Below are 26,465 nucleotides of genomic sequence, written 5' to 3'. Positions count from 1 at the left end.
CGTCAATGTTAGGACAGGAAGGAAAAATGACTATTTTAAGTTCTGATGGCAGCACACACATAATATGTTCTGCAAGTTACTGTCACGAGTTGATACAGATGCAAAGAAACAGCTATGACAGTACAATCAACAAAAATGGAAGAAAAGTGCAGAATCTGTGTCAGAGTCTAGGGTTGTACATCCTCAATGGTAATCAACGGAGACTCTCTTGGGACATACACATTAGATTTTCATGTAGGTGGCAGTTTTGTAGACTATTCCAGCTCTTATCAACCAGGGTGCCTTGAGGTTTCTTCAGGGGTGCCTTGGCAAAATGTCTAAAAATTGCCCAAAACTTGTACACAAGTCAGCTGGTGGAACAAGCCTGCCTTTTAGTTACACAAACGTTTTTATTGTGCAACATTACGACCTTCTAGCCACGAGCGTCCTGACAACCAATAATATCATCAGTTGATAAAGAGGATGTCAAGCTGCGTGCACAGCATCCTAGTTTGACCCTCCCCTGCCCCTCTCCATGAGTTCTGGGATCACATTAGCTCCGTGATTAAGAAAAACCGAGGGAGAAGAGAAACACTGGAATGCTACTCAGTACCAGTGTACAAAAGTGTATTTGCTTTGGAAGAATAAATCACCTCTAATGTTAGGTGTCCTATGTGTGGATGGTGCTGCGTTATACAAAATTTTAGAATAGTTTTTCACATTTTATAATGGGGTGCTTCAAGATTGTCCATAATTTTAAAGGTTGCCTTGACTGAAAAAAGGTTGAGAAACACTGGACTATGCCATCACAGATATGAACCCCGTACTCAACAATGCCTTTACAGTCACTCCCAAACACACCAGTCAAACCACAGCCAACTACTGCTATATATAAAATCTTCAAACAACCATCTCCCGAACTCAAGTAAAAACCAAAGGAATAACAGGTTTTTATACACTTCAGAAATAGGGGCAGTCCCCACATTAACAATAAAAGCAAATCATACACATTGGGATAGGCATCTCATAATGATTAGGTAACACGGTAAAGTTGACACAAGACTAACCCCATCATGTAGAAACCTCCAGAAGGATTAGCCAACAGAGAGAAACAATAGGTGATTCAATTAACAATGGGAGAAAGACACAACAGTAAACACATAGCACCTTAATAAACAGATTACAGCAGGAGACTCTAGCATCAGGTTGTTTTTAGCTGATTATATTAATATCAGCTTGGGATCTCTGAGTCCAGGAGGGGATTGAAGCAGTCAATGCTTTTTTGGGGCTGTCTATACCTCAACAAAACACAGGTGCCCCAAATCTGTATCCAGGTCCTCCAGTTCTCTGAGTCTGTGTGTTTTTGGGAGACATGGACTTAAATCCAAAGTAAAACTCCTCCAAAGGTCCCCCAGGCACATGCCTACCAAAGAATAGAGCCCCTTCAAATTCCAGGACCCATAGTCAGTAGGCAAGAGGTTAGCCTGCAGTCCCTTCCAAAAGCTCCTGTCCCGGTTGGATCTGTCACAGTAACTGCCAGACCTGACATCAAAAAGCACCTTGAAAACTTCCAAAACCAGCCCACGAGGTGTTAACCAGGTAGCAAAGGACGTTCACAAAATATTACACACCATTGCAGAAACTGCCTAGCTGAGAAATGTCAGCTACAAGAAACCATCCAGCAAACAACTCAATAAATGGTTCGACAAAGAATGCAAAGCATTAAGGAACACTTTACGGACTGTCTCCAATAACCAACACAGAGACCCCGACAACACAGACCTAAGGATAATTCATGGCAAAGAAAAAACAAATATTCATTTCCAACAGCCTGCAACAGTTAGTAGAGTCACTTTCTGGGAAATATGGAAGAATATTGGCCAGGAAAAACAACCTCCACATCCAAAATGGTGACATCTGGCTCAACTACTTTAAGAACCTGTACAAAAAATATTCCAGAAGAGGCACTAACTGTGTAACAAAAACACATCATCAAAAGGCTATATGATAGGCAGGAAGAAATCAGCAACTTCCAAAAACCCCTAGATGTACCAGCTACAAGAAATAACTGAGAATATCCAACACCTGCAAATAATAAAAGCCAGTTGGATGAATGGAATCCTGCCAGAGGTGATTAAACATGGCTCCCCAGATGTACATATAGTAGTGTTCAATCTGGTTCTGAGTGTCGGTTACTACTCTAAAGTATGGAACCAAGGCCTCATAACATCCATCCATAAGAGTGGAGTCCAGTATGATCCAGCCAACTACTAAGGAATATGTGGCTGCAGCACACTTGGAAAACTATTCAACAGTACCGTGAACAAAAGGATTCTCAATTTCCTGACACAACATAACATCCAGAAGTCAGGCAGGGTTAATACCAAACCACCGCACCACAGACCTCATCTACACCATTCACAGTCTCAAGTATCAAGAACCATGTCCACAATACAAAACATGGAAAGATATTCGCCTGTTTTGTGAACTTTAAGAAGGCCTTCGACTCAGTGTGGCACACAGGCCTGTTCCTCAAAATATTGGAGAGTGGAATAAGAGGGAAGAGGGAAAACATATGATGTCATCAAGAGTTCATATACCAAGAATAGCTGCTAAAGGTTAATCGGAAAATTAATCAGAAAATAACAGTACTTTTGACAGGCCTGTGGAGTCAGACAAGGCTGCAGCCTATTTCCAGCCCTCTTCAACATCTACAGTACATCAATGAACTGACTGCAGCCCTGGAATCCTAATCGCACCTGGGCTAATTTTACACGACACTGAGCTGAAGTTCCTGCTGTATGTGGATAACCTCCTACTACTGTCACAAACAGAGGCCTACATGACAACCTGGAAATGTGGGAGAAATCCAGTGCCACATGGGCACTACCTATCAACTCAAGGAAAACAAAATTATGGTGTTCCAAAGGGAGAACACCAAACAAAAAAGAGCTCTTCTTTTACATTAAACAGCTGCAGTCTTAATGAAACTAACAGCTACATATACCTCAGCTTAGAAATGAACCAATCAGGAAGTTTCAAACCAACTATAGTGGCTTTTCAAGACAAGGCATGCCCAGCCTTCTATGCCACCAGGAGACAGAAGTAAACCTTAAAACCATCACCCCAATCTTTCTTTACGGCAGTGAAGTTTAGGGTCCTATCACCTACCCATACCAATCAAAATGGGACTCCAGCGCAAATATATAATCTGGAATTCTGCAAGAACCTCCTCCAAGTCCATCGGAGCAGCTTCAACAGCGCTTGCCAGTCAGAGCTGGGTAGATTTACCCTACTTTCACAGTACAGAAGAGGGCAATATCATACTGGGACCACCTACAAAAAAGCAGTCCTAACTCATACCACCATAAAGCCTTACTCACCAATAAGGTCCAGTCCAAGCCATGTGGCCTGCAACAACTCACTAGCGTTTTGTCTGTCCGAAACCCCTGACAAAATCTCAAATAAAATAACATAATAAATGATATCAAAGAAAAATAAGTCAGAGAATGGAGTAATGAAATAACAATCTCAGTTTACCAGTTTAACAGTTTACCAGTCACTGCAGAGAGACTACAAACTTGCCCCATACCAAGAGATGCTACAGGACCTCCAAAGACATACCCTGAGCCTGTACAGACTGAGCTACTACAGCTTGTAAATTGAATTAGGATGGCAGACCTACAAGCCCACACAGACCGTGCTAGCAATGTGACCAGGGAGTCCAGGAGGATGAGGACCACTTTGTGCTCCAGTGCCCTCATCACTGGGGGACACTCACTTCCAGAGACTCTCTATGGTCATCCCAAACTTCATATCTATAGAAGATAAGAGGCATCTCCAAATTCTACTGGGAGAAGAGGAGCCAATGGTGGAAATAGCTATATGTCATAGCATGTCACAGACTGAGAGGGACATGCAAAACGTAGGACTTAAAAATCCTTTTAATGGACTATTCCCCTATCCCCTTTTATATTACACCTTAACCCTCCCATAGACTTCTCTAGAGCTACCCCCTTTCCCATACCAACTCAACTGATTTGGCAATGCTAAAATATGTTTGGTCCTGCCAATAAAACATATTTGAACTTGAAGAGTCGAGAGAGGAAAGCAAGAGGAGAGAAAAAGAGGGACAGTGGGGGAGGCAGAGAGAGAGAGGGAGTGGGGAGAGAAAGTAGGGAGGGGGAGAGAGGGGAGAGGGAGAGAGAAAGAGGGGGAGAGATGGAGAGAAAGGAGAGGCTCTCTAAGGTAATACAAATCTCAGCATAGCAGAGTCCCATTCCTCAGCTCACAGAACACAAGGAAACATCCATCAAAGCAATCTCTACAGTCTGTCAGCCTTCCCCCCCCCCCATACTCTCAGTTGTCAGTGAGGGCAGAGAAGTGGACACAGCTGTTGGTTCAGGCCAGCAGATGGGGCAGAATTATCATTGCAGGGTGGCATGGAGAACAGGATAGACCTGTCAGTGCAGGGTGATGGTGGGAACAGATCTGTCAGTGTAGAGAAGCAGAGGAGGCAAGTGCATTAGTACAGGGTGGAGCAATGGCCAGAGCTATCAGTGCAGAGTGTAGCATGAGGACTGATTAGTGGTTGATCTGACATGCTCTGAAATGTTCTAGTCCCTCTTCCTTAGTCCCAGCTGTGTCCTCCTTCTCTCAGCTGCTTACTCCAGCTGTCTCCTCTGCTCGGGCCATCTCCTCCTCCCCTCTCTTTCTCTACCTCCCATGGTCTGTCCTTCAGCATCAACTGCCATCCTCTGTCCTTATGTCTTTTCCTATCTCCCCTACTCACAGCCCGACAGGTCCCCCTCACGTCAGACTCCCAGTTCTTCTGTAGTTATTGTCAGCAGTGTGGAAGCAGGAGCGGGTGGAGCACTAGGAGGTGGAGCAGATCTGCTGAAAGAAGTTACAGCCTTCTCTGCTCTGAATTCTGGGGCCTCTGTATATACATGTCACTGTTTGCTATTGCTAAATGTCTGGCGGTCCTATCAACCAATAATTTGACAGGGGGACTGTGGGGAGCAGTGCTGGGAACCTGGTCTCGGGATGGGACATGGGCTACTAGTATTTGTGTGTGTGACAAAGGATTCTGGGCTGGCCCTGATGGGGTCCTAGTTTGCAATCTCAAGGGGTGTTAAAGACAGTCTAGTCCACCCCTGGCCAGTCATAAAAAGTTGAATTGCTCCAAGAGTTCCAAAAACAAACTAGAAAAAAACAGCCCCCTTTTGCCAGTGACAATATGATTAAGCATCTCCAGTCATTGTAATATAAAGTTAAGATGGCATTGAATAATTGTTACTCTTCTTTTAGATCTGTATTATACTATATTACAGTATGCTTAATCCATGTGACTGTTACTACAATAGTTGTTAGGTTGCCTTGGACATTATAAAAGTGGTTGTAAAGGCTGAAGGTATTTTACCTTCATGCATTCTGCATGTGTGTAGTTGGTACAACCCCTCATTTTGCACACAAATTACTGTTTAAAAGCACTTTTTCCAAGAACACTCTCAAGAAAAACCCACCCAGGATAAACAAGGTGAAGTCCTTGACAACCTAATAGCTCTACTAAATGAGGAACAGCCAATCAATTTGATCGACTGTTTGGATATTGACTCTTTGTTAAACCAACAAATGGACACTGAGGAACCAGAATTTAAATCTTCTGCCCTCAGAAAAAAAATCTGATAAATTTCCTTCCCTCAAACAAATCCAAATATAGTAGACTTTCTAAATCTAACTATGAAAGAGATTAATAAACTTAAGATCACGAAATCATCTAATAAGCTTAATGGATCTGAAAGATTAGCCCTATTGAAATTATCCAACTCATCATGAGCTCACAATTAAACCATCAGATAAGGGCAGCAATATAGTTATTATGAGCAATGAACAATATAGGCAGATGTGTCTTAAAGTACTACAGAATCAAGAGTGGTACCATCCAATATTTAAATCAGTGGTTGAGAAATTTAACCGTGACTTTTATTTGATGGTAGACAATGCCTATTTAAGTGGTGCCATCAGTAAGACAATCTGGGAATTTATGTACACTTGCCATCCTAGGGTCCCGATATTTTACACTTTGCCAAAAATCCACAAGGATCTTTTGGATCCTCCAGGGAGGCCCATTATTTCTAGCTGTGGGTCTATGATGAAGAATCTCAGTCAATTTGTGGATGAAAAGTTAAGAATCTATGTGACCAATCTTACATCAGGGATACCATCCACCTGTTACAAAATCTAGAGGATATCCAGCTGTCTAAGGAAGCAACACGTGTAGCCATCGATGTGGAAGCACTGTACAGCTCTATTCCTCATGAGAAGGGGCTTTCAACCATCCAGCACATACTTTCTCAAACAGGTAGGCAGGACCTCAAACTCAATGTGTTTACAGTTCTAGCCCTGGAGTATATTCTTACCCATAACATTTTTATCTTCCCACTTCATCCAGGTACAAGGTGTAGTGATGGAGACATGTTGTGCCCCATCCTACGCCAATCTGTGCCTGGGGAAGTGGAAACGGTCTTTTTTGGCTGATGAAAACTTGACATCATCGGTGAACCACATTTCAATGTGGTATGGCTTCATTGATGATATCTTCTTCATATGAGAGGGACTCCCTGACTTGCTCCAGAGCTGTTCTCAGGCCATGAACGAAGACAACTTTAACCTACATTCTATGATGGCACACAGCTCTAATACTATTACCTTTCTTGATTTAGCTATCACAAAGGAACTGGATGGAGAGCTCTCGAGTGGCTTATACCGCAAACCTACTGAGGGCAATATCATCTTCTATGCTCAGTGCTCACACCCTTGCCCTTTAATAACTTCCATCCCCTAAATTCAATATCTCAGAATCAGACACAATTGTTCTGAGGAAAATACCTTCCTTAAAGAGGCAGCCAAACTGAGAGGAAGACTACTCCAAAGGGGTTATACACCTACCTGTCTAAAGAAGATGTTGAAACAAACCAGGCAAAAATCCAGGCATGATCTTCCATTTTCTAAAAAAAACAGGTGTGTTGATATTATTACACAATACACTAGACTTTTCTATAATGTTGGGTCTTTCCCGTTTAAGTGCATGTCCCTATCATACTATTTTTTACTTCATTATATACTTAGCACCTTAATTATTAAATCCTTTTATTTCCTTTTTTGACTTTTATCTAAGTTTTATCTAGTAATCCCCACCTTTTTTTTTAATTATTTAAGAGACCTTCTCTTTATCATATCCGATCAATTTCGGACCTGTGATGGTATTGTTATTGACCACGGGAAGATCATTGCTGTTTTCATATTCTGACTCCGGTAAAATGGCTGCTGTCATTCTCTGACCAGCGGTCACTTCCGGGTCTCTGCACTTTGGGAAAATGGCACCATCTAATTGATATCGCGCCTTGCAGGCTATTTAAATAGAGCCTGCACATGACATTAGCAGTAGGCATACTCCTGAAGACATGCATGTGCACAAAACACTTCGGGATGAGCCACACTTGCTAACGTCATGCCGGCGCTGCCGAAGGTCGGAGCGGTGGCCATTTTGGTACTTTGACTTTATCCTTATCTTTTATGTTTGTTCCACGTGGATCATTTTATTTATGCTGCAATAAAATACTGCACTATATACCATTTCTGGGCTCCTGTGGTGAGCTATTCTTCCTAGGAATGGGTCCACATTAATTTTTCCTGTGGCGAAGCAGTTCAGGTTATATCTTCTTGCTGTGTCTTGGCTCCTTGATGTGATGTGCATATATGCTATTTACCAGTAGCTTTCTGGTGAGTTTACATCTGGCAGAGGTGGTGGATTTCCTCACTGGATCTACATCACAGTTTATCCTTCACCGTGATTGCTGTGCCTTGTAGTCCCACGGACACTATTATCCATTTATATTATATATCTTATGGACTATATTTATATTTATTTCACATTATATGGCACACTTAACTGTTTCACTTGACCTTATTTGATTTATTTAGCACTGCACTTTTATACCACAATACACTAGACCAGCCTTTCTCAACCAGGGTGCCGCCAGAGGTCTCCAGGGGTGTCGTGGGGAGAATGGCTGTCCCGAGCTCCGAGCTCCCGATCCCCAGCCACACTGTATGTCGGCACTGAGAGCCATCACACCGCTGAGCAAAGTGAAAGCAAAGGAAAGGGGAGTGTTTTTTGTGCTCTCTGCCCACCCCTAGAGTGCAGTACCCAGCTGTGTGATGGAAGCTATAAGGTACTGTAACTTTTAATAGGGTTGTATACATGTGCCTGTGTGTGTATGTGTACATGTGTGTATGTGTGTATATGTGTCTTTGTGTATATGTGTGTGTACGTGTGTGTGTGTGCGTGCGTGTGTGTGTTTTGTTTATATATGTGTGTGTGTCAAATTTACTTTTAATCTTAACCCCTTAGTTCTGTCCTTTCAGAACTGCATTTTTAGGACTTGTCTGTAATAGCAACAAGGACTGCTGCTCCTCTGAAAAGCAATCCATTCTCAGATCACTTTTCAGAGGCATGTGGTAAAGAAGGAATATGTTGCCTCCTCACTACCTGGTTTAACCCCGTAAAAAGCAGAATCACCACACCACAACTGTGTGCAATGTGCACACAGTTGCGGGGTGGTTGTAGTCCAACCCCATTCACCTGGAGGTATACTTCCAGCTGTGGCAACAGCATATGTATACCCCCAGCTGCTGCTTCTGCAGCTAAAGGGGGAGCAGTTGGGGGTGGTAAAAGAAGCTCAATTGTATGGTTTTACCTCCCTCCAACCTCATAAGTGAACAGGACCTTGGTTCATATTTGTGTGGCTGTGTGTAGGGCAGCCCATTTCTTTCAATGTGCTGCCTTACCCGTAGAACTGCAGGGAAAGTCGTCCCTGACCTTAATTTTAAAATTGCACCAAGCCAAAAACAGACCATATTTGCCAATGTATGGAGTACCCCTAAAGCATTTGTCTGCGTGTCCGGAATGAGTGTGATTTTGCGTGCATTCCGCTATACACAGTAACGTGAACCAAGCCTTGGACAGGGGTGCCTTGTGACTGAAAATACTTTTCAAGGGCGCACCTACTGGAAAAAGCTTGAGAAACACTGCACTAGACAGCAGAAATTGATCTGAAGGATTTTTCAGAAATATTTGCACCTTCTGTATTTTGATCTCACCTTGAGCCCCTATACTGTATATGAGACCCCCATGATAACTTATCGCCGAGCCAAATCCATAAGGGATCATTTGGTTCATAGTGAATTTGTAGGTAGCTCCATAAAAGACCTGTGTAAAAATCTGGGTACATTTAAATGTGGGGGATGCTCCTATTGTTAATACATCAACACTAGCAAAAAGGTAAGCCCAAACATTTCACCAACTGCAGGTGTTGTATATTTGCCTACATCCACATTTAGCCTGTAGTGTGTTTGCAGCCACCTTATATATTTTTTAATTTGTGTTTTCATGTTGTAACTTTTAGCCTTTTGTAATAAAAAAAATGATTTATCAGTTTAGTTGCCTTAAGAGTCCCATTTGCTTATGGGGAAAAAATGTTGTGCATACTTTTCTGGGATGTTGACAACAACCAAGTGATTCTTAAGGTGACTTACAAACCCCTTCAGTGTGCAGCTCCCATCTTAGCCCCACCGGACTCACTTCACAACTGTACACTCCCCCACAATTCTTCCTGGCTCAGTATAGCAGTGCGCACAGTGGGATGTGCTGTGCGTTAAGCTGTGGGAGACACACCCCCATCTCTAAGGCTCACCCATGAGTATGCTAATTCATTCTGTCAGTCACAGGAGAGGGTGTGGCAACACCTTTTTTTTAATGTGTTGGATTTTTTCACAGTAGCAAACCGGGGAGGATTTTAGATGACTAGCTGCTCCATTCCCAGCCAGGCTAGGGACACATGACTTCTGCTGCTTTGCTTATGAGGTAGACAGTTCATTTTCATTTGATTTTTCGGGTTTACAACCATTTTAACACTTGCCTACTGGACACATACCCCTTTTCTGCCCAGGCCAATTTTCAGCTTTCAGTGCTGTCGCACTTTGAATGATCATTGCACGGTCATGCAACATTGTACCCATATGACATTTTTATCATTTTTGTCACACAAATAGAGATTTTTTTTGGTGGTATTTAATCGCCACTGTGAGTTTTATTTTTTGCGCTAGAAAAAAAAATAGCAAAAAATGTGGAAAAAAAAGTTTTTCTTTGTTTCTATTATAAAATTTTGCAAACAGGTAATTTTTCTCTTTCATTGATGTGCACTGATGATACTACACTGCTAGGCAGCACTGATGATGCTGCACTGATAGGCGGCACTGATGGACAGCACTGATGGGAGGCACTGACTGACGGCACTGACTGGTGGCACTGCTGGGCAGCACTGATGGGTGGCACTTCTGGGCACTGGTGGGTGGCACTGCTGGGCACAGGTGGTTGACACTGCTGGGCACTGATAGAAGGCACTACTAGGTACTGATCATCAGTATCCTGATGATCAGTGCCGATCTGTTTTCTGATAATTGCTGGTTATTGTCAGTACTTTCCTCGCACTGTGACAGCATGAGGAAAGTACAGCCGATAACCGGGAACTGTATTTACCCGGTGATCTGCTGTGTCATTGGACACAGCTGATCACGTGGCAAAAGGCCGCTGTGATTGGCCGTTTACAACATCACGTGATCAGCTGTGTCCTCCATTTTGTTAAGAATCTCCATGTTGTCCCTCATTTTTCCCCCTTTCCTCTTTGTTAATCCACAGGGACATATGTGTGTTGGAAGGGTCACAGGCAGGCTAGGGCACAGCAGGGAACCCCAGAGCTATAAAACATTTTTGAGCTAGGTGCCTGGCTGGGCGAGCTGTACCAGATAACACCTCGTATAAGATAAGGCAAGCTTTCCCAGGAGTTCAAGGCATTCCAGTGAAGCACGAACCAGATAACCACTTTTCAAAATCCATATTTTCCCTATGTCTCATATCTTGGAATATGAGAGACTTACATAAAAACCAGACATATCGTCAGATTGGCTAAGAGGAGGGGAACAGTTTGATAGGTCACTCGCCTTGTCTCGAATGCATAGGAAAGCAGAAAAATAGATCTCTTGAACCATTCAGTGTAGAATTTCATAATTCATATCTAATCATTCCTCAGACGTGTCTACATAATAATCTACCCGCGGGTGGAATGTCACTTATGCATATGAAAAGTTTTGAGCCAAAATATGAGTTATGAGAGATTTTGGCTCTAGTTGAACGGGACATTGGTCCTTGACTTCAGAGACACCCCCTGCTAGGGAACTACAAAATGGGCTGTCAGGTCTAAGAGAGCTAAGTTGAAGAATTCTCCCATTTAACATCAATACCACCTGTGGAGACCCGTACCCTTTTGCTCTGAAACTTGATCTGCTAACACAGGACTTTGGCAAGTACCTTAACCTTTTAACCTCTCTCTGTTATCTCTTTGCTGTGCTGTTGTTCTCTGTATATTTATATATATATTGGTTACATCTTTGTTCTGCAAATATTTTTGTTGCACCCCTTTTTGACTTTTCAGTAATAAATCTTTCCTTCTGAAAGTGTTGAACTGTTTCTATAGCTCTTAATTGCAATTTACGAATTCCTGCCTCTAAAAAGAACGCTACTGTGCTTGTTTAACCCTCTGTATAACCGGCCTGCGGTGACCGTGTTATACAGACGTGTACCTCAACCAATATAGTGTTATTGCGGATATCGCCGAGTTTCCTATTTCTCTGTACAAAAAGGAGGTGGTGGCAGTGTGAAGGGTTAATTGTGTAATTAACCTGACCCAGTAACAATCGTTCAGGCTGCCGGTACATCGATTGTGGTCCATTAGCTGGAAAATCGTTGTGCAGGGTGTGGCTAGGTGTGGCATTGTTACGCACGTGACATCACGGCTTCAGATTGGCCAGTCCTTCAGTCACGAGTTTGGTGAGAAGGGCTGGGGTCTGACGCCGCGGTCATCACATATTGGTGACAGCGATCGTGGGATCGTCGCATATTGGTGGCAGCGATCCCGGGTCCATCACGGGCGCCGCTGGGGGGGTGCAGGAGGGTGTGTTCTGGGAGAACGTCATATGATGCCCTCCCAGAACTGGACAACCATGCTGTAGCCGTCATTCGGCTATAGCACGGTTTGCAAGAGTTAAAACAAAGCCCTCCAGTGGCACACTGTCACCGTTAGAGGGCTTCCATCTTCACCCAGTCCTTCTTCAAAGTTCGCAAGCTCTGTCAGCTTAAATTGCCGAGCTGCGATGATGTCACTCTCGTCCATACACATGGGAGTCACATTTTACAGCACACAACTCTGAAGGAATGGCAAGGGCATGCCGTTCCTTCAGAGTGCATGCGCCTGTGCTGCTTTACAAGTAAATATCTCCTAAAGGTGCACATTTAGGAGATTTTTACAGTACCTACAGGTAAGCCTTATTATGTGAATATAATATCAAGCAAAAAAACAGACTTTACTACCATTTTAAACAAATGTAATAGTTTCTGGCGATTTTATATTGAAGTCTTTGGGAGTTGTACTGCACATGAATCACCCAAAAGTAGTGCAAGAAGTTTGTTTTTGCCGCAGCGACTTAAGTCTTGGCAATTAAGACAGCACCCATTAAAATCTATGTGTTTTCACTTGACCTGTGATTTTACATGTCACCAGAATGTCGTAAGTCACTGGAAAATCACTCTAGTGTGAACCAGGGCTCAGAGCTGATTTCAGGGAGAAGAAACTGCCAGGTCTCTGTCTGTGTACAGAGTTCTGTGTGTTTGTAAACACACAGAAGTCTGTGCTGTGATTGGCCACAGCCGTTCTACTGATCACAATAGGAGCCACAATAATTGGTTGAAACTTGCTGACAAATTCATGCTGTGTCCAATCACAGCACAGGTCAGCAGAGGGCGCACGCACGCCCAAAGAACCTGAAAAACAGGCAGAGACATATGGGTACAGTGCCTAGCCTGTAACTGCCACCCACAGTAAATGTACTGTGGGTGGGCGGCAAGTAGTTCAATATTTTTGTTTTTCTTTACTTTTAGGTTACATTACCACTATAACATAGATTTATTCAGTGGAAAAACTCAAAGGCTTTATGAGCAATTTTGTTAATTATCTACTGCTAGACTAGCAATCTGAGTGATGCCATCCTCATAAATATCTTCTCTCATTCCTCTACTTTGTGACACCAGCCATAAACTTTTTTGGTGGAAGAGTGCTTTCAGCAGCATCCAAATATCTGAGGAACTTTGGTCCTTTCATCATTGCAGCTGTCTGTGAAAATAAGTCAAAATTCAATTTTCTATGCATGCAAAACATCTACACACCTACTGGAAGTTTCTTGCTATAGGGATTGCAATGTTCCTGAAGGGGAGAAATGTTATATATGAACATTGTATGAGTAGTGTTACAGCACAGTGAAAGTTTGGAGGACTAGCTGGTACAGACACAAAACATCCTACCTCAACTAGAGGGTACTACATTCACAACAGATGCAGCAAAGAGTATAAAGGCTTTAGAAATCTGTCTTCTTGCTGTCCACAGGCAGCTTTATGCATTGACATACCTCCATAGACCCAGTCTGTCCAGACAGTATGGTCGCCTGCTTTCTTTGCATTATCCACAGGCACTTTACCTCTTCAGTAACACAAGTAAGATGAATCCAATGCAATTTTACCTCAGATAAGTGTAGTACGGAGGATGTTTCTTCAGTCATGTGAAGTGTGAGAAGACTGACTTTCCTAAGCCCTTTATCTGCAAATAACTAACACTCACCGAGGGAACACAGAAGAAACAGGGAATGTCTAGCTAGGACTAAACAATCTAGCACTAAACAGAAGAGAAGGACAGAGAGAGAGATACCAAGTAACATAGGTAAGCAAGTTGTAGTTCCCTAGGCTCCTACCAGATATCAGCATACATCAGACCAATTATAACCTGAAACAGTTCAATACAATAACGTAGAAATGTGTATAGGTGGAAGAGAACATAAGGACAGCCCTGAGACAGGAATCCTCCCATGACAAACGAAGTGAAAACCCCATGGACCCTAAGAGACTAAAGGGTCATATCAGGGACTTCTATCTATACGGACCGCCTGCATGTCTCTCTTCATGTCCAGTTTTCCATATACCAAAGAGAAGACTAAGAGAGATCATGGTCAATGGCCATAGTCAGCAAGAGAAAGACAGGCCTCAAGTACCCCACTGGCCTTTAGATGCAAAGCAGGGGGGAGTATTGTGACTCTTAGGGAAAATGTCACTAAACCAGAGGGTACATAGTGCTTCAGTCAATTTCCATTTTTAGTGAAAGATAGTTACAAACGCTAGTGATCAGTAAGGCTCCAGTCAGTGGTGACTTGCAGAAATAGGGGCCCTTGAACAGAATTCTGACTATTATAGTCCAAAAAAACGGACCCTCTTCTAAGAAGGCCACCTAGATGTCCCACAATGGGAGTGCCAAGAAAAGACACTGGGGCAGACTAAGGTGCAGTGCAGCCAACAAATACAAGTGCCCTTGATGGTCACTGAGACGACACAACCCTGCTAGGGCAAAGAGCAGTGAAGACTGTACCCAGCTGAGAGCTGACACTTTCATTCAGAATTCAGTAATACTGTGGATCAGAACTATATGAGGATACAGAATTTCCCTGAAGAGAAGTAGGGAATAACACAAGTTCCTACTACCACAGGAACAGGGGGTCCCAGAGAAGAGGGAACCCAGGGAAGCCTGGGTAAAGGCACAGCTATGTGTAGTAGCAAAAGAAACATGCTGAAATTCTTTCTGTCTCCAAGAACGTAGCATGTGAGCCAAAAGAAAGTGTCATGCAAAACCACAAGCCAAAGAGGCCCATTACCCAAGGACCCATTAGGGTGTGCAAACAACTCCCATCTGTGAAAGTGGGGGTGCACCTTTATTTCAAACACTTGCTAGAGGCTTTAGCAGAACATACTGTGGCCCCCTGAAGCACTGATAATAACAGTGGCAAGTTCTATCCCAAAGAGACAATTTCCTTCAAAAGAATGTTGAATTAGCAAATCCTTGGATTTATCATCAGCATTGAACTAATGTAGGCAGTGAGCCCTATTTATATGTATAGACATCAGTCTTATGCAGTTCACAAGCTCAGAGGCTTGGAATAAAAACTAAAGCACAAGCCTACAGACAGCAGCTTCAACCACTCCATAATGCAGTGGACTCAACTCAGAGGTGGAAAGATTTTCTATAAGGAGTTGGATCCATTCTGAAATCATTTGAAAAATAACTTATCTGCAACTTAGGATGGAGAGCCAAACCAGTTAATTCAGTGAAGCACCCAAGGTAAGTATTCCTTTGACACTTCTACTGGTATTACTGTTAACACTGGAGCATCTACGTTGGGCATCACCCACCTATTACCAAATCTCTTCCCAAAGGGGAAATGCTCTAGCACAGTTTCTGGTGGGGCCAAGGACCTTTCAGGATATTTCCATTGTGGATAGAGGAAGGCCACAAACAGTAGGTGCAACAGAAAAGTCTTATTGGCTTTAGAAGATCTAAAAGACCCAAGTCTTGTAACAACAGGCTGATCCACCAAATGCAGAGTGATCAGCACTGCATCAATAATATTTGAAAAAAACCCTTTGAATATTTGAGTCAACTGAAGGGGACTGTGGTGACCGAAAACCATACTCTGTTGGCTGTTGGGATTCTGAATAAAAAATGATAACAGAGGCTGCACATCCAGTTTGACTCATGGTCTCAGGAGGATCAGAAGCAAACTCTGACAGGTGTGTTGCTAGAGCATACTTATAAACCCTATTTACAGAATGGTCCAGTAACTTTGCAAGACAGCTAGGAAATCCGTAGTGGATAAGGGGGGGACTTTAGCATCTCTCCAAAAGAGCTGAAATAAATTCTGTAGATGTGAGCCTATAACAATATATCCACACCTGGAAATACTAGGTACAGTGGGGCAAACAAGTATTTAGTCAGCCACCAATTGGGCAAGTTCTCCCACTTAAAAAGATGAGAGAGGCCTGTAATTTGCATCATAGGTAGACCTCAACTATGAGAGACTAAATGAGAAAAATAGTCCAGACAATCACATTGGCTGATTTGAATAGAATTTATTTGCAAATTATGGTGGAAAATAAGTATTTGGTCACCTAAAAACAAGCAAGGTTTCTGGCTCTCACAGACCTGTACCTTCTTCTTTAAGAGGCTCCTCTGTCCTGCACTCATTACCTGTATCAATGGCACCTGTTTGAACTTATTATCAGTATAAAAGACACCTGCCCACAACCTCAAACAGTCACACTCCAAACTCCACTATGGTGAAGACCAAAGAGCTGTCAAAGGACACCAGAAACAAAATTGTAGACATGCACCAGGCTGGGAATACTGAATCTGCAATAGGCAAGCAGCTTGGTGTGAACAAATCAACTGTGGGAGCAATATTTAGAAAATGGAAGACATACAAGACCACTGATAATCTCCCTCAATCTGGGGCTCCACGCAAGATCTCACACCGTGGGGTCAAAATGATCACAAGAACGGTGAGCAAAAATCCCAGGACCACATGGGGGGACCTAGTGAATGACCAGCAGAGAGCTGGGACCAACGTAACAAAGGCTACCATCAGTAACAGACCAACAAAGAGATTTCTGAAAAGAGATTCACAAGAAAGCGGCTACATTATGGACAGAATGCAATACTCAGAAAAATTTCCAAAAAATTATGCTTTATTAAACATTAATGATAGACAATGGGGCAATCACCCTGGTTTACCATCACCTCAGTATGAGACAATACACACAGACCTAAAACCATTTAAAATCACACCAAGACAGGTCTGGATATATAAGTGCTGCAGAGACAATGACAAACTTTGTCTAAAGCATTTGCAGCACTGCACATTGGTTACACTCCCTGTAGGAGGTTTTTCAAAAAATTGTACCATAGGTATATATAATATAATTATCACATGCTATGCATAATAGCTAATGCAGTTACCATGTGGAGAGAAACATAACCCTTAGCCTATTCAAGGCAATATGGGTAAAAAATTGCATAATGTCCCCATCCTGAAATAAGACAAATGATATAAAGACAATCAATCTGGGTACTCCCACTCTGATGTATATAACACTGTTCAACAGGTAAAAAGTTTTGGGCATAAAATTAGCTAATCTTACATAATTTTGGGGTGCTGAAAACGAAAATGACCCTAAAAAATGTTGATTGGCTCTAGTTTCCATGATATATTCACCCATCTAATGACGTAAGCCATTCAAAATTATGATGCAACTTCAGCTGCATATTGCGCAATTGATACTGGTGACTAGAGATGAGCGAATTATTCAAAAATTCAATTCGGCTGATTCACCAAATTTCAGGAAGAAATTCGATTCGATGCGAATTAATTCGCTACGAAGTTAACTTATAAAAAGGGTTTCTAGGCTTCAGAGAGCCTTTAAATCAGTGCAGAACACTGTACCTTTAATTTAAATGCCCTTGGAGATGAGGAAGGAGAAGGAGAAGGATGAGAAGAAGGAGAAAGATGAGAAGAAGGAGAAGGATGAGAAGAAGGAGAAGGAGAAGGATGAGAAGAAGGAGAAGGATGAGAAGAAGGAGAAGGAGAAGGATGAGAAGAAGGAGAAGGATGAGAAGATGGAGAAGGAGAAGGATGAGAAGAAGGAGAAGGAGAAGGATGAGAAGAAGGAGAAGGAGAAGGATGAGAAGAAGGAGAAGGATGAGAAGAAGGAGAAGGATGAGAAGAAGGAGAAGGAGAAGGAGAAGGATGAGAAGAAGGAGAAGGATGAGAAGAAGGAGAAGGAGAAGGATGAGAAGAAGGAGAAGGAGAAGGATGAGAAGATGGAGAAGGAGAAGGATGAGAAGAAGGAGAAGGATGAGAAGAAGAGAAGGAGAAGGATGAGAAGAAGGAGAAGGATGAGAAGAAGGAGAAGGAGAAGGATGAGAAGAAGGAGAAGGATGAGAAGAAGGAGAAGGATGAGAAGAAGGAGAAGGAGAAGGATGAGAAGAAGGATGAGAAGAAGGAGAAGGATGAGAAGAAGAAGGATGAGAAGAAGGAGAAGGATGAGAAGAAGGAGAAGGATGAGAAGAAGGAGAATGATGAGAAGAAGGATGAGAAGAAGGAGAAGGATGAGAAGAAGGACAGTTCTGTGACAGTTTCTGTCTATTTCTGACAGTTCTGTGACATTCACTCCATACAGCGGTTTCAACCGCTGTATGGAGTGAATGTCACAGAACTGTCAGAAATAGGCTATTTCTGACAGTTCTGGGACATTCACTCCATACAGCGGTTGAAACATTGTATCTATTTGTTTCCATAAATGGATCCATTTATGGAAACAAATAGATACAATGTTTCAATCGCTGTATGGAGTGAATGTCACAGAACTGTCAGAAATAGGCTATTTCTGACAGTTCTGTGACATTCACTCCATACAGCAGTTGAAACCGCTGTATGGAGTGAAATGAATGTCCCAGAACTGTCAGAAATATGGATCCATTTATGGAAACAAATAGATACAATGTTTCAACTACTGTATGGAGTGAATGTCCCAGAACTGTCAGAAATAGACTATTTCTGACAGTTCTGGGACATTCACTCCATACAGCGGTTGAAACCGCTGTATGGAGTGAATGTCACAGAACTGTCAGAAATAGCCTATTTCTGACAGTTCTGGGACATTCACTCCATACAGCGGTTGAAACGTATCTATTTGTTTCCATAAATGGATCCATTTATGGAAACAAATAGATACAATGTTTCAACCGCTGTATGGAGTGAGTGTCTCAGAACTGTCAGAAATAGCCTATTTCTGACAGTTCTGGGACATTCACTCCATACAGCGGTTTCAACCGCTGTATGGAGTGAGTGTCCCAGAAATGTGTATCTGCAGAATAGAGGAGCTCTGCAGATACACTTTTTGCCGGCTTGGAATTATTCTTATTTTCATCCTACTTCTTCTTCATCCTCATCCTCTTCTTCTTCTTCTTCTGAGGATGAGGATGAAGAAGAAGAAGAAGAAGAAGTAGGATGAAAATAAGATTAATTCCAAGCCGGCAAAAAGTGTATCTGCAGAGCTCCTCTAAGTGTATCTGCAGAGCTCCTCTAAGTGTATCTACAGAATAGAGGAGCTCTGCAGATACACTTTTTGCCGGCTTGGAATTATTCTTATTTTCATCCTACTTCTTCTTCTTCTTCTTCATCCTCATCCTCAGAAGAAGAAGAAGAGGATGAGGATGAGGATGAAGAGGAAGAAGAAGAAGAAGTAGGATGAAAATAAGAATAATTCCAAGCCGGCAAAAAGTGTATCTGCAGAGCTCCTCTATTCTGCAGATACACTTAGAGGAGCTCTGCAGATACACTTTTTGCCGGCTTGGAATTATTCTTATTTTCATCATACTTCTTCTTCTTCTTCATCCTCATCCTCATCCTCTTCTTCTTCTTCTGAGGATGAGGATGAAGAAGAAGAAGTAGGATGAAAATAAGATTAATTCCAAGCCGGCAAAAAGTGTATCTGCAGAGCTCCTCTAAGTGTATCTGCAGAGCTCCTCTAAGTGTATCTGCAGAATAGAGGAGCTCTGCAGATACACTTTTTGCCGGCTTGGAATTCTTCTTATTTTCATCCTACTTCTTCTTCTTCTTCTTCTTCTTCATCCTCATCCTCATCCTCTTCTTCTTCTTCTGAGGATGAGGATGAAGAAGAAGAAGAAGAAGAAGTAGGATGAAAATAAGAATTCCAAACCGGCAAAAAGTGTATGTGCAGAGTTCCTCTATTTCTGACAGTTCTCTGACAGCTTCTTCACATGTACAGCGGTTGAAACATCTGTATCCTAAATGGAAACGAATAGATACAATGTTTCAACCACTGTACATGTGAAGGAACTGTCAGAGAAATGTCAGAAATAGCAGAGCTCTCTGCAGGGACACTTTTGCCGGCTGATCGGGAAAAATCCGATTCGCGCACCCGAAGTAGGCAAATATTCTGATTCGACGCAAATCGAATTTTTCCTGAAATTCGTATCGAATTCCGGTTCGCCTGGTTCGATTCGCTCATCTCTACTGGTGACCAATAGAAAATTGCATGTATACTGAGATGATGCAATATTAGCCTTTAATTGCATCACTTCACTGCATAAAAGCTGCAGTATCTGTAGCTGATTGTAGTTCGACAGCGTCTTTACATTTCGTTTTATGCTTATATAGGCTACTCAGTAATGCCTCGAACTTGTGTGAATAAAGCAGATAATTTCTGCTATATCTGCGGTGAAATAACTTTTATCTCACAAAAAAGGAGGATAACAGGAATGATTAAGAAAGCCTACAACTTGTATTTTGGCTGCAAGATAGGAGACCAGGATAAGAGCTGGGCACCACATATATGCTGCAATTCTTGTGGGACGGCACTGGAGCAATGGTTGAATGGAAAAAAGGCATCTATGCCTTTCGCTGTGCCAATGATTTGGAGAGAGCCAACAGATCATGTTAGTAATTGTTACTTTTGTATGGTGCCTCCAATTGTAAAAGGGCTAAATAAGAAGAAAAAGTTATCTGTGCACTATCCAAATATTCCATCGGCAATACGTCCAGTTCCTCATGGAGAGGGGCTACCAATTCCTAAAGCACCAGAATCCTTCGTGGGTGAGTCAAGTGAGGAAGAACCTGAAGCGTGTAGTCATCAACCGTCAACCTCACATGACCCAGACTTTCTTCCATCCACACCCACTGAACCACACCTCATTACACAAGTGGAATTGAGCGATCTTATCAGAGACCTGCATCTTCCGAAGAACAAGCAGAGCTTTTGGGGTCAAGACTACAACAGTGGAATCTCCTAGCAAGTGATGTTCGTACGCTTCCATCAAGACATTGCAGCTATGGAAAGAAGATATCAAGGTAAATGGAGCCCATCAATGCTTGCTGACTATTGCTGGACAGTTGTAAGAGATAGCCCTTTCCTCGAATACAAGAGAAAAGCCAAGAGAAGCAAAACCGACACAAACTGAAGACAAAACTAGTGAGAATCCTAAGTATTAAAATGATTCAACTTAGCTTATGGCTATAATTTTTCTTGGTAATCCTATGCAATATATTATGCCATTTAGGCTTTGTTATGTAGTCAATATCACTTGCTTTATATTTGTGGAAAGACATCTATCTATATAATTATTGTGCATTATGTAGTCATTACGCCTATAGTAGAAAACTTTCCGTTTACAGAAAAACTGGAGCCAATTGACAAATTTCATTGTTAAATTTGAACTCAGAATGTGAAATTCATTAAGAAATGGATCCTTTTGTTTCCAAAACTGGCAAAAAATAAAAATTTGTTGAACAGTGTAATAGGTAACACGAAGCCTTCTTCGTTATTCTTGTAACAGTCCACTCACCACCTGTGCCATGGGTAGTAAATAATGGAAATGTCCTTCACATGTACTGCCGTATTGATCCAGGGAACAACCGCTTACATCAGCCGACATCTTGCGGGTTCCATTCTCTCCATGGCGCCTGTACAGCCTTGCATGACTCATTTGTCTTATTTCAGGATGGGGACATTATGATGCATTACCTAGATGCAAGGCATACAGCATATATTGCAACAAACGGAAGACCCATTGGGCCTCACTTCATCACGTATATCAAAGTGGTTTACAGTCCACACGTTGTGGTGAAGAAACCATATAAAGCAGGGCCCTGCTATCTACATCTATTATCCCATCAAGACATCAACAGGGACTCCTTCATTTATAAGAATTTTTCCAACCAAGGGTAGATGGGCCCCAACCACATGTGCCTCAATAGGGTTGTACTGTATGAATTTATATTCATATTATTGGGGTTTATCCCCCCCTTTATGCAATTTTTTACCCATATTGCCTTGAATAGGCTAAGGGTTATGTTTCTCTCCACATGGTAACTGTATTAGCTATTATGGATAGCATGTGATAATTATATTATATATACCTATGGTACAATTTTTTGAAAAACCTCCTACAGGGAGTGTAACCAATGTGCGGTGCTGCAAATGCTTTAGACAAGGTTTGTCATTGTCTCTGCAACACTTATATATCCAGACCGGTCTTGGTGTGAATTTAAATGGTTTTAGGTCTGTGTGTATTGTCTCATACTGGGGTGATGGTAAACCAGGGTGATTGCCCCATTGTCTATCATTAATGTTTAATAAAGCATAATTTTTTGGAAATTTTTCCGAGTATCGCATTCTGTCCATAATGTAGCCGCTTTCTTGTGAATCTCTTTTCACAAATCTCTTTGCTGGTCTGCATATTTTTTGGCTACTGGATGCAAGCCATATATTGGGTGATACAGCAATATATATTTGAACCTCTAGACTCTATTCTTTATTACCATCAGTAACACACTACGCCGCCAGGGACTCAGATCCTGCAGTGCCAGACGTGTCCCCCTGCTTAAGCCAATACATGTCCGGGCCCGTCTGAAGTTTGCTAGAGAGCATATGGATGATCCAGAAGAGGATTGGGAGAATGTCATATGGTCAGATGAAACCAAAATAGAACTGTTTGGTAGAAACACAACTCGTCGTGTTTGGAGGAGAGAGAATGCTGAGTTGAATCCAAAGAACACCATACCTACTGTGAAGCATGGGGGTGGCAACATCATGCTTTGGGGCTATTTCTCCGCAAAGGGACCAGGACGACTGATCCATGTACAGGACAGAATGAATGGGGCCATGTATCGTGAGATTTTGAGTGCAAACCTTCTTCCATCAGCAAGGGCATTGAAGATGAAACGTGGCTGGGTCTTCCAACATGACAATGATCCCAAACATACCGCCCAGGCAACAAAGGAGTGGCTTCGTAAGAAGCATTTCAAGGTCCTGGAGTGGCCTAGCCAGTCTCCAGATTTCAACCCCATAGAAAACCTTTGGAGGGAGTTGAAAGTCCGTGTTGCCCAGCGACAGCCCCAAAACATCACTGCTCTAGAAGAGATCTGCATGGAGGAATGCGCCAACATACCAGCAACAGTGTGTGCCAACCTTGTGAAAACTTACAGGAAACATTTGACCTCTGTCATTACCAACAATAGATATATTATAAAGTATTGAGATGAACTTTTGATATTGACCAAATACTTATTTTCCACCATAAATTGCAAATAAATTCTTTCCAAATCAGCCAATGTGATTGTCTGGATTTTTTTTCTCATTTTGTCTCTCATAGTTGAGGTCTACCTATGATGCCAATTACAGGCCTCTCTCATCTTTTTAAGTGGGAGAACTTGCACAATTGGAGGCTGACTAAATACTTTTTTGCCCCTCTGTAAATGCCTCCAAAACTATGAGAAACATATAGGCTTACTCAAGAGGCTGTGCCATAATGCTAGCCCCAAATAGTGCTCTGCAGCCACCACAGTACACAAAGGTCTGCCACAATGCAGAGCTCAGTGCCTTAAAGTCACATTTAAGGCTAGACACACAATTTTGCAGAGTAGCAAGCTCCAGGTACAACTTTCAAACACCAATGTGCTTTATCCAAAAAAGCCTTACTAACACATTCATCTTCAGAGACTGTGCCACAGCTCTGGATCTGTAAAGCACTTTGCAGCTAACTAAAACAGTACATAGAGGTCTGGAAAGTCTTAAAAGGCAGAGCTCAATGCCCAAAGGTCATATTCCAAACTAGCCCTGCAATCAGTGGTCAGAGTGGGTCCAAGTAAGGCTGTTGCAGAGGATATGTTGATCTGGATAGCTGTATATAGAGACCAGCGCAAGCAGCATTTTTGATTGAAACTACCAAAGAAATATCTGTGGTGTACAAAGTATCTTGATTGAGAAGAGAAAAAATAACATGAAAACACTAGCAAAAATATTTTTCCCAGCAGGATGGAAAAATCTGTCCTCCTAGGATAGTAGGACTGTTAGGAGTGGGGTTATACCTGGGCTGACTTTCAATGTTGATTTCCGTTTGCCAGTCTCCATAACTCGTATAGGCAGCAGCATATACCCCTAAAGTTAAATAATTACTGCATTACTGTGTTCCTCAATGGAAATATAGAAAATACTTTTATTTAGTAGGTGAAGGATGGAAGCTTTGCCAGCTGTTTTTCGTTATCTGTGTAAATTAAAGATGATGGAGTATTGTACTTTTGAGGTGCATATAACATACTGAAACTTTACAATTATTTAATACATCGTTTTATTTTTGAATCCATAATAATATAGAGATTTGTTTTCACAGCACACTTTCCCTTGCTCATTGAAGATAAGACCTTAGTCAGATTTTTATTTGATCTTTGAATATATTTGCCCATTTGCCATTGAGGAGGTCCGTTGAGGTGTCAGATTTTTATTTTGTCACTGGGGAATTTTGCCTCTAGTAGCAATTTCCCTTCATAATTCTTTTTTTTTACTCCCCCACTTCCTCCTGTACTGCCCACGTGTGCCCTCTCTGGCTGCCTCAACCCTGCTGTAATGCCGCCCTCTCTGTAGCCTTTCGTCCTTCCCCTATATAGCAATTTCTCTCCTATTTAGTATACCATAAGTTTGTGGTATATTTCATTCAATTGGTTTAATTTCTTGTCTTTAAAACATGTAAATAAAAATTAAGAAAAGTAGATGAATAAGAGTCGCACTCCAGTCTCTGGTCTTCTGAAATTAGTTTACACAATTAGCATACAATGTAGCTACAACCATGATGTCTCCACCCAAAGAAACCACCACCTCCTTAACGCATTTCACAATAAATGGCTTAACCACAAGACTTTTTTGAGCCGGAACCTTGTTTGTTCATATATAAGTGAGAGGAGCAAGTCTGGAGTGCTGCTGCATATTTGAGATGTAAATAAACATAGTGAAATCAGAATCTTACAAAAGCAAACACTTATAAGGAGAGACTTTGATGTTAATGTGTACGTTCTTCAAATCTAGGTCAGTGAAGCTAAACATATTTGTGTAGTTGCTGCTCTGAAATTATGTATGTGTTGCTTTTAGGTGTCATGTACATGGACAATTATAGGCATTTTATATGCATAGCTTAAATTTCTTAGCGTTTTCCGGCACTCATGGAGCTGCAAAGCACCAGGAAATTAACCAATAATGCAGTACAAGTAACAGCTATATTAATCCTAAATATTTAAACCAGATCTAATACCACAGTGAAATAATTAGTCACTTGACAGCAGTGTCATTTTTAATAACACAAGAATTACAATAGACTTAAAAGTTACCTGAGGATATGATGAGTAATCTAAATTAGAAGTCATTATATATATTTACCACTGACTAAATATTTTAAAACTGTCATTTAAATTCAGCAAAGCTGTTACAGGGCAGCCACCAAGCCAACTAATTGCTATATTTTTTTTTCCAGAAGACCAGTCATCTAACTGTCGGTTAATATTGAATTCTAATTTGAAATCGCGTGCATGATTTCAAAGCCCCATGTCAGTGCAACCTCAGGTGCAATTTGGCAGACATCTGTGCGACTTCATACACAAATATTTATGCAAGTCGCACCTGAAATCACAAAAAATAGCACAGGAACCTTTTTCCAGATCGGTTCAGAAGACCTGCCAAGTCGGAGTCGCACCGATTTAAACGGTTCTATTGCCGAAAATAGGGTGCAACTTGTCATGCAGTTTGAAACTGTCAAATCGCACCTGTGTGAACCAGGGCTAAAGCAAATTCCATTTTAAACGTTGGAAGTGAATTTGTTTCATGCATATTTTCATGCATATTTTTAATAATTAGCAAAAGTTTAAATGCATATTCTGACAGAAAATGTTTCAAAGTAAAAATTTAATTTGCTATAAATAATAAGACCAACATAAATGTTGCACATTTCATTTTAGACAGAATATTTTGTGCCTTTTTAATAAAGTAGTAAACGTGTTTAGACAAACTTTAAAGTATAACTAAAGGGAAAACTTTGTTATTAGTGGAGATGGATTAGAACACCTAATGTGTAGGTTTTTATTGCTGTCTTTGGCTCCGTTAAAGAAATTCACCCTCTCTATTTGCCCTATTTATGATTATAAGTGAAAGTAAAGAAAACCCCAAATTTTGGGTTGTCCCTAGAAAAGTAATAGAGGGGAAATCTTTCAATGGGGATTCCTGCATTTGCAGGGATTATCTCATATCTTCCTGTTTTGGCTATGAGACAGGACGTGAAGGTACAGTGGGGATCGAAAGTTTGGGCACCCCAGCTAAAAATTTGTATTAATGTGCATAAAGAAGCCAAGGAAAGATGGAAAAATCTCCAAAAGGTATCAAATTACAGATTAGACATTCTTATAATATGTCAACAAAATTTAGATTTTATTTCCATCATTTACACTTTCAAAATAACAGAAAACAAGAAAATGACGTCTGCAAAAGTTTGGGCACCCTGCAGAATTTATAGCATGCACTGCCCCCTTTGCCAAGCTGAGACCTGCCAGTGTCATGGATTGTTCTCAATCATCATCTGGGAAGACCAGGTGAT

The 26,465-nt window shown here is 41.6% G+C and overlaps 1 protein-coding gene across 1 annotated transcript in view; it reads right to left on the bottom strand.

The window, feature by feature from the left end:
* LOC149452034 (N-acetylglucosamine transporter UNC93A-like) overlaps positions 1-4,847 on the bottom strand; it is a 459,029-nt gene extending 454,182 nt beyond the window's left edge. Inside the window, exon 1 of the mRNA XM_089689860.1 lies at positions 4,772-4,847. The gene's annotated coding sequence lies outside the window, so the exon portion shown is untranslated. The remainder of the gene's footprint in view (positions 1-4,771) is intronic.
* Positions 4,848-26,465: the final 21,618 nt, after the last annotated feature.

The sequence above is a fragment of the Staurois parvus genome, unplaced genomic scaffold (assembly GCF_062004578.1).
Source record: "Staurois parvus isolate SC_StPar_1 unplaced genomic scaffold, SC_StPar_1.0 ptg000501l, whole genome shotgun sequence".
Classification (NCBI taxonomy): domain Eukaryota; kingdom Metazoa; phylum Chordata; class Amphibia; order Anura; family Ranidae; genus Staurois; species Staurois parvus.
The sequence above is the reverse complement of the archived record's forward strand: the minus strand, read 5'-3'. Positions and strand labels throughout refer to the sequence as shown.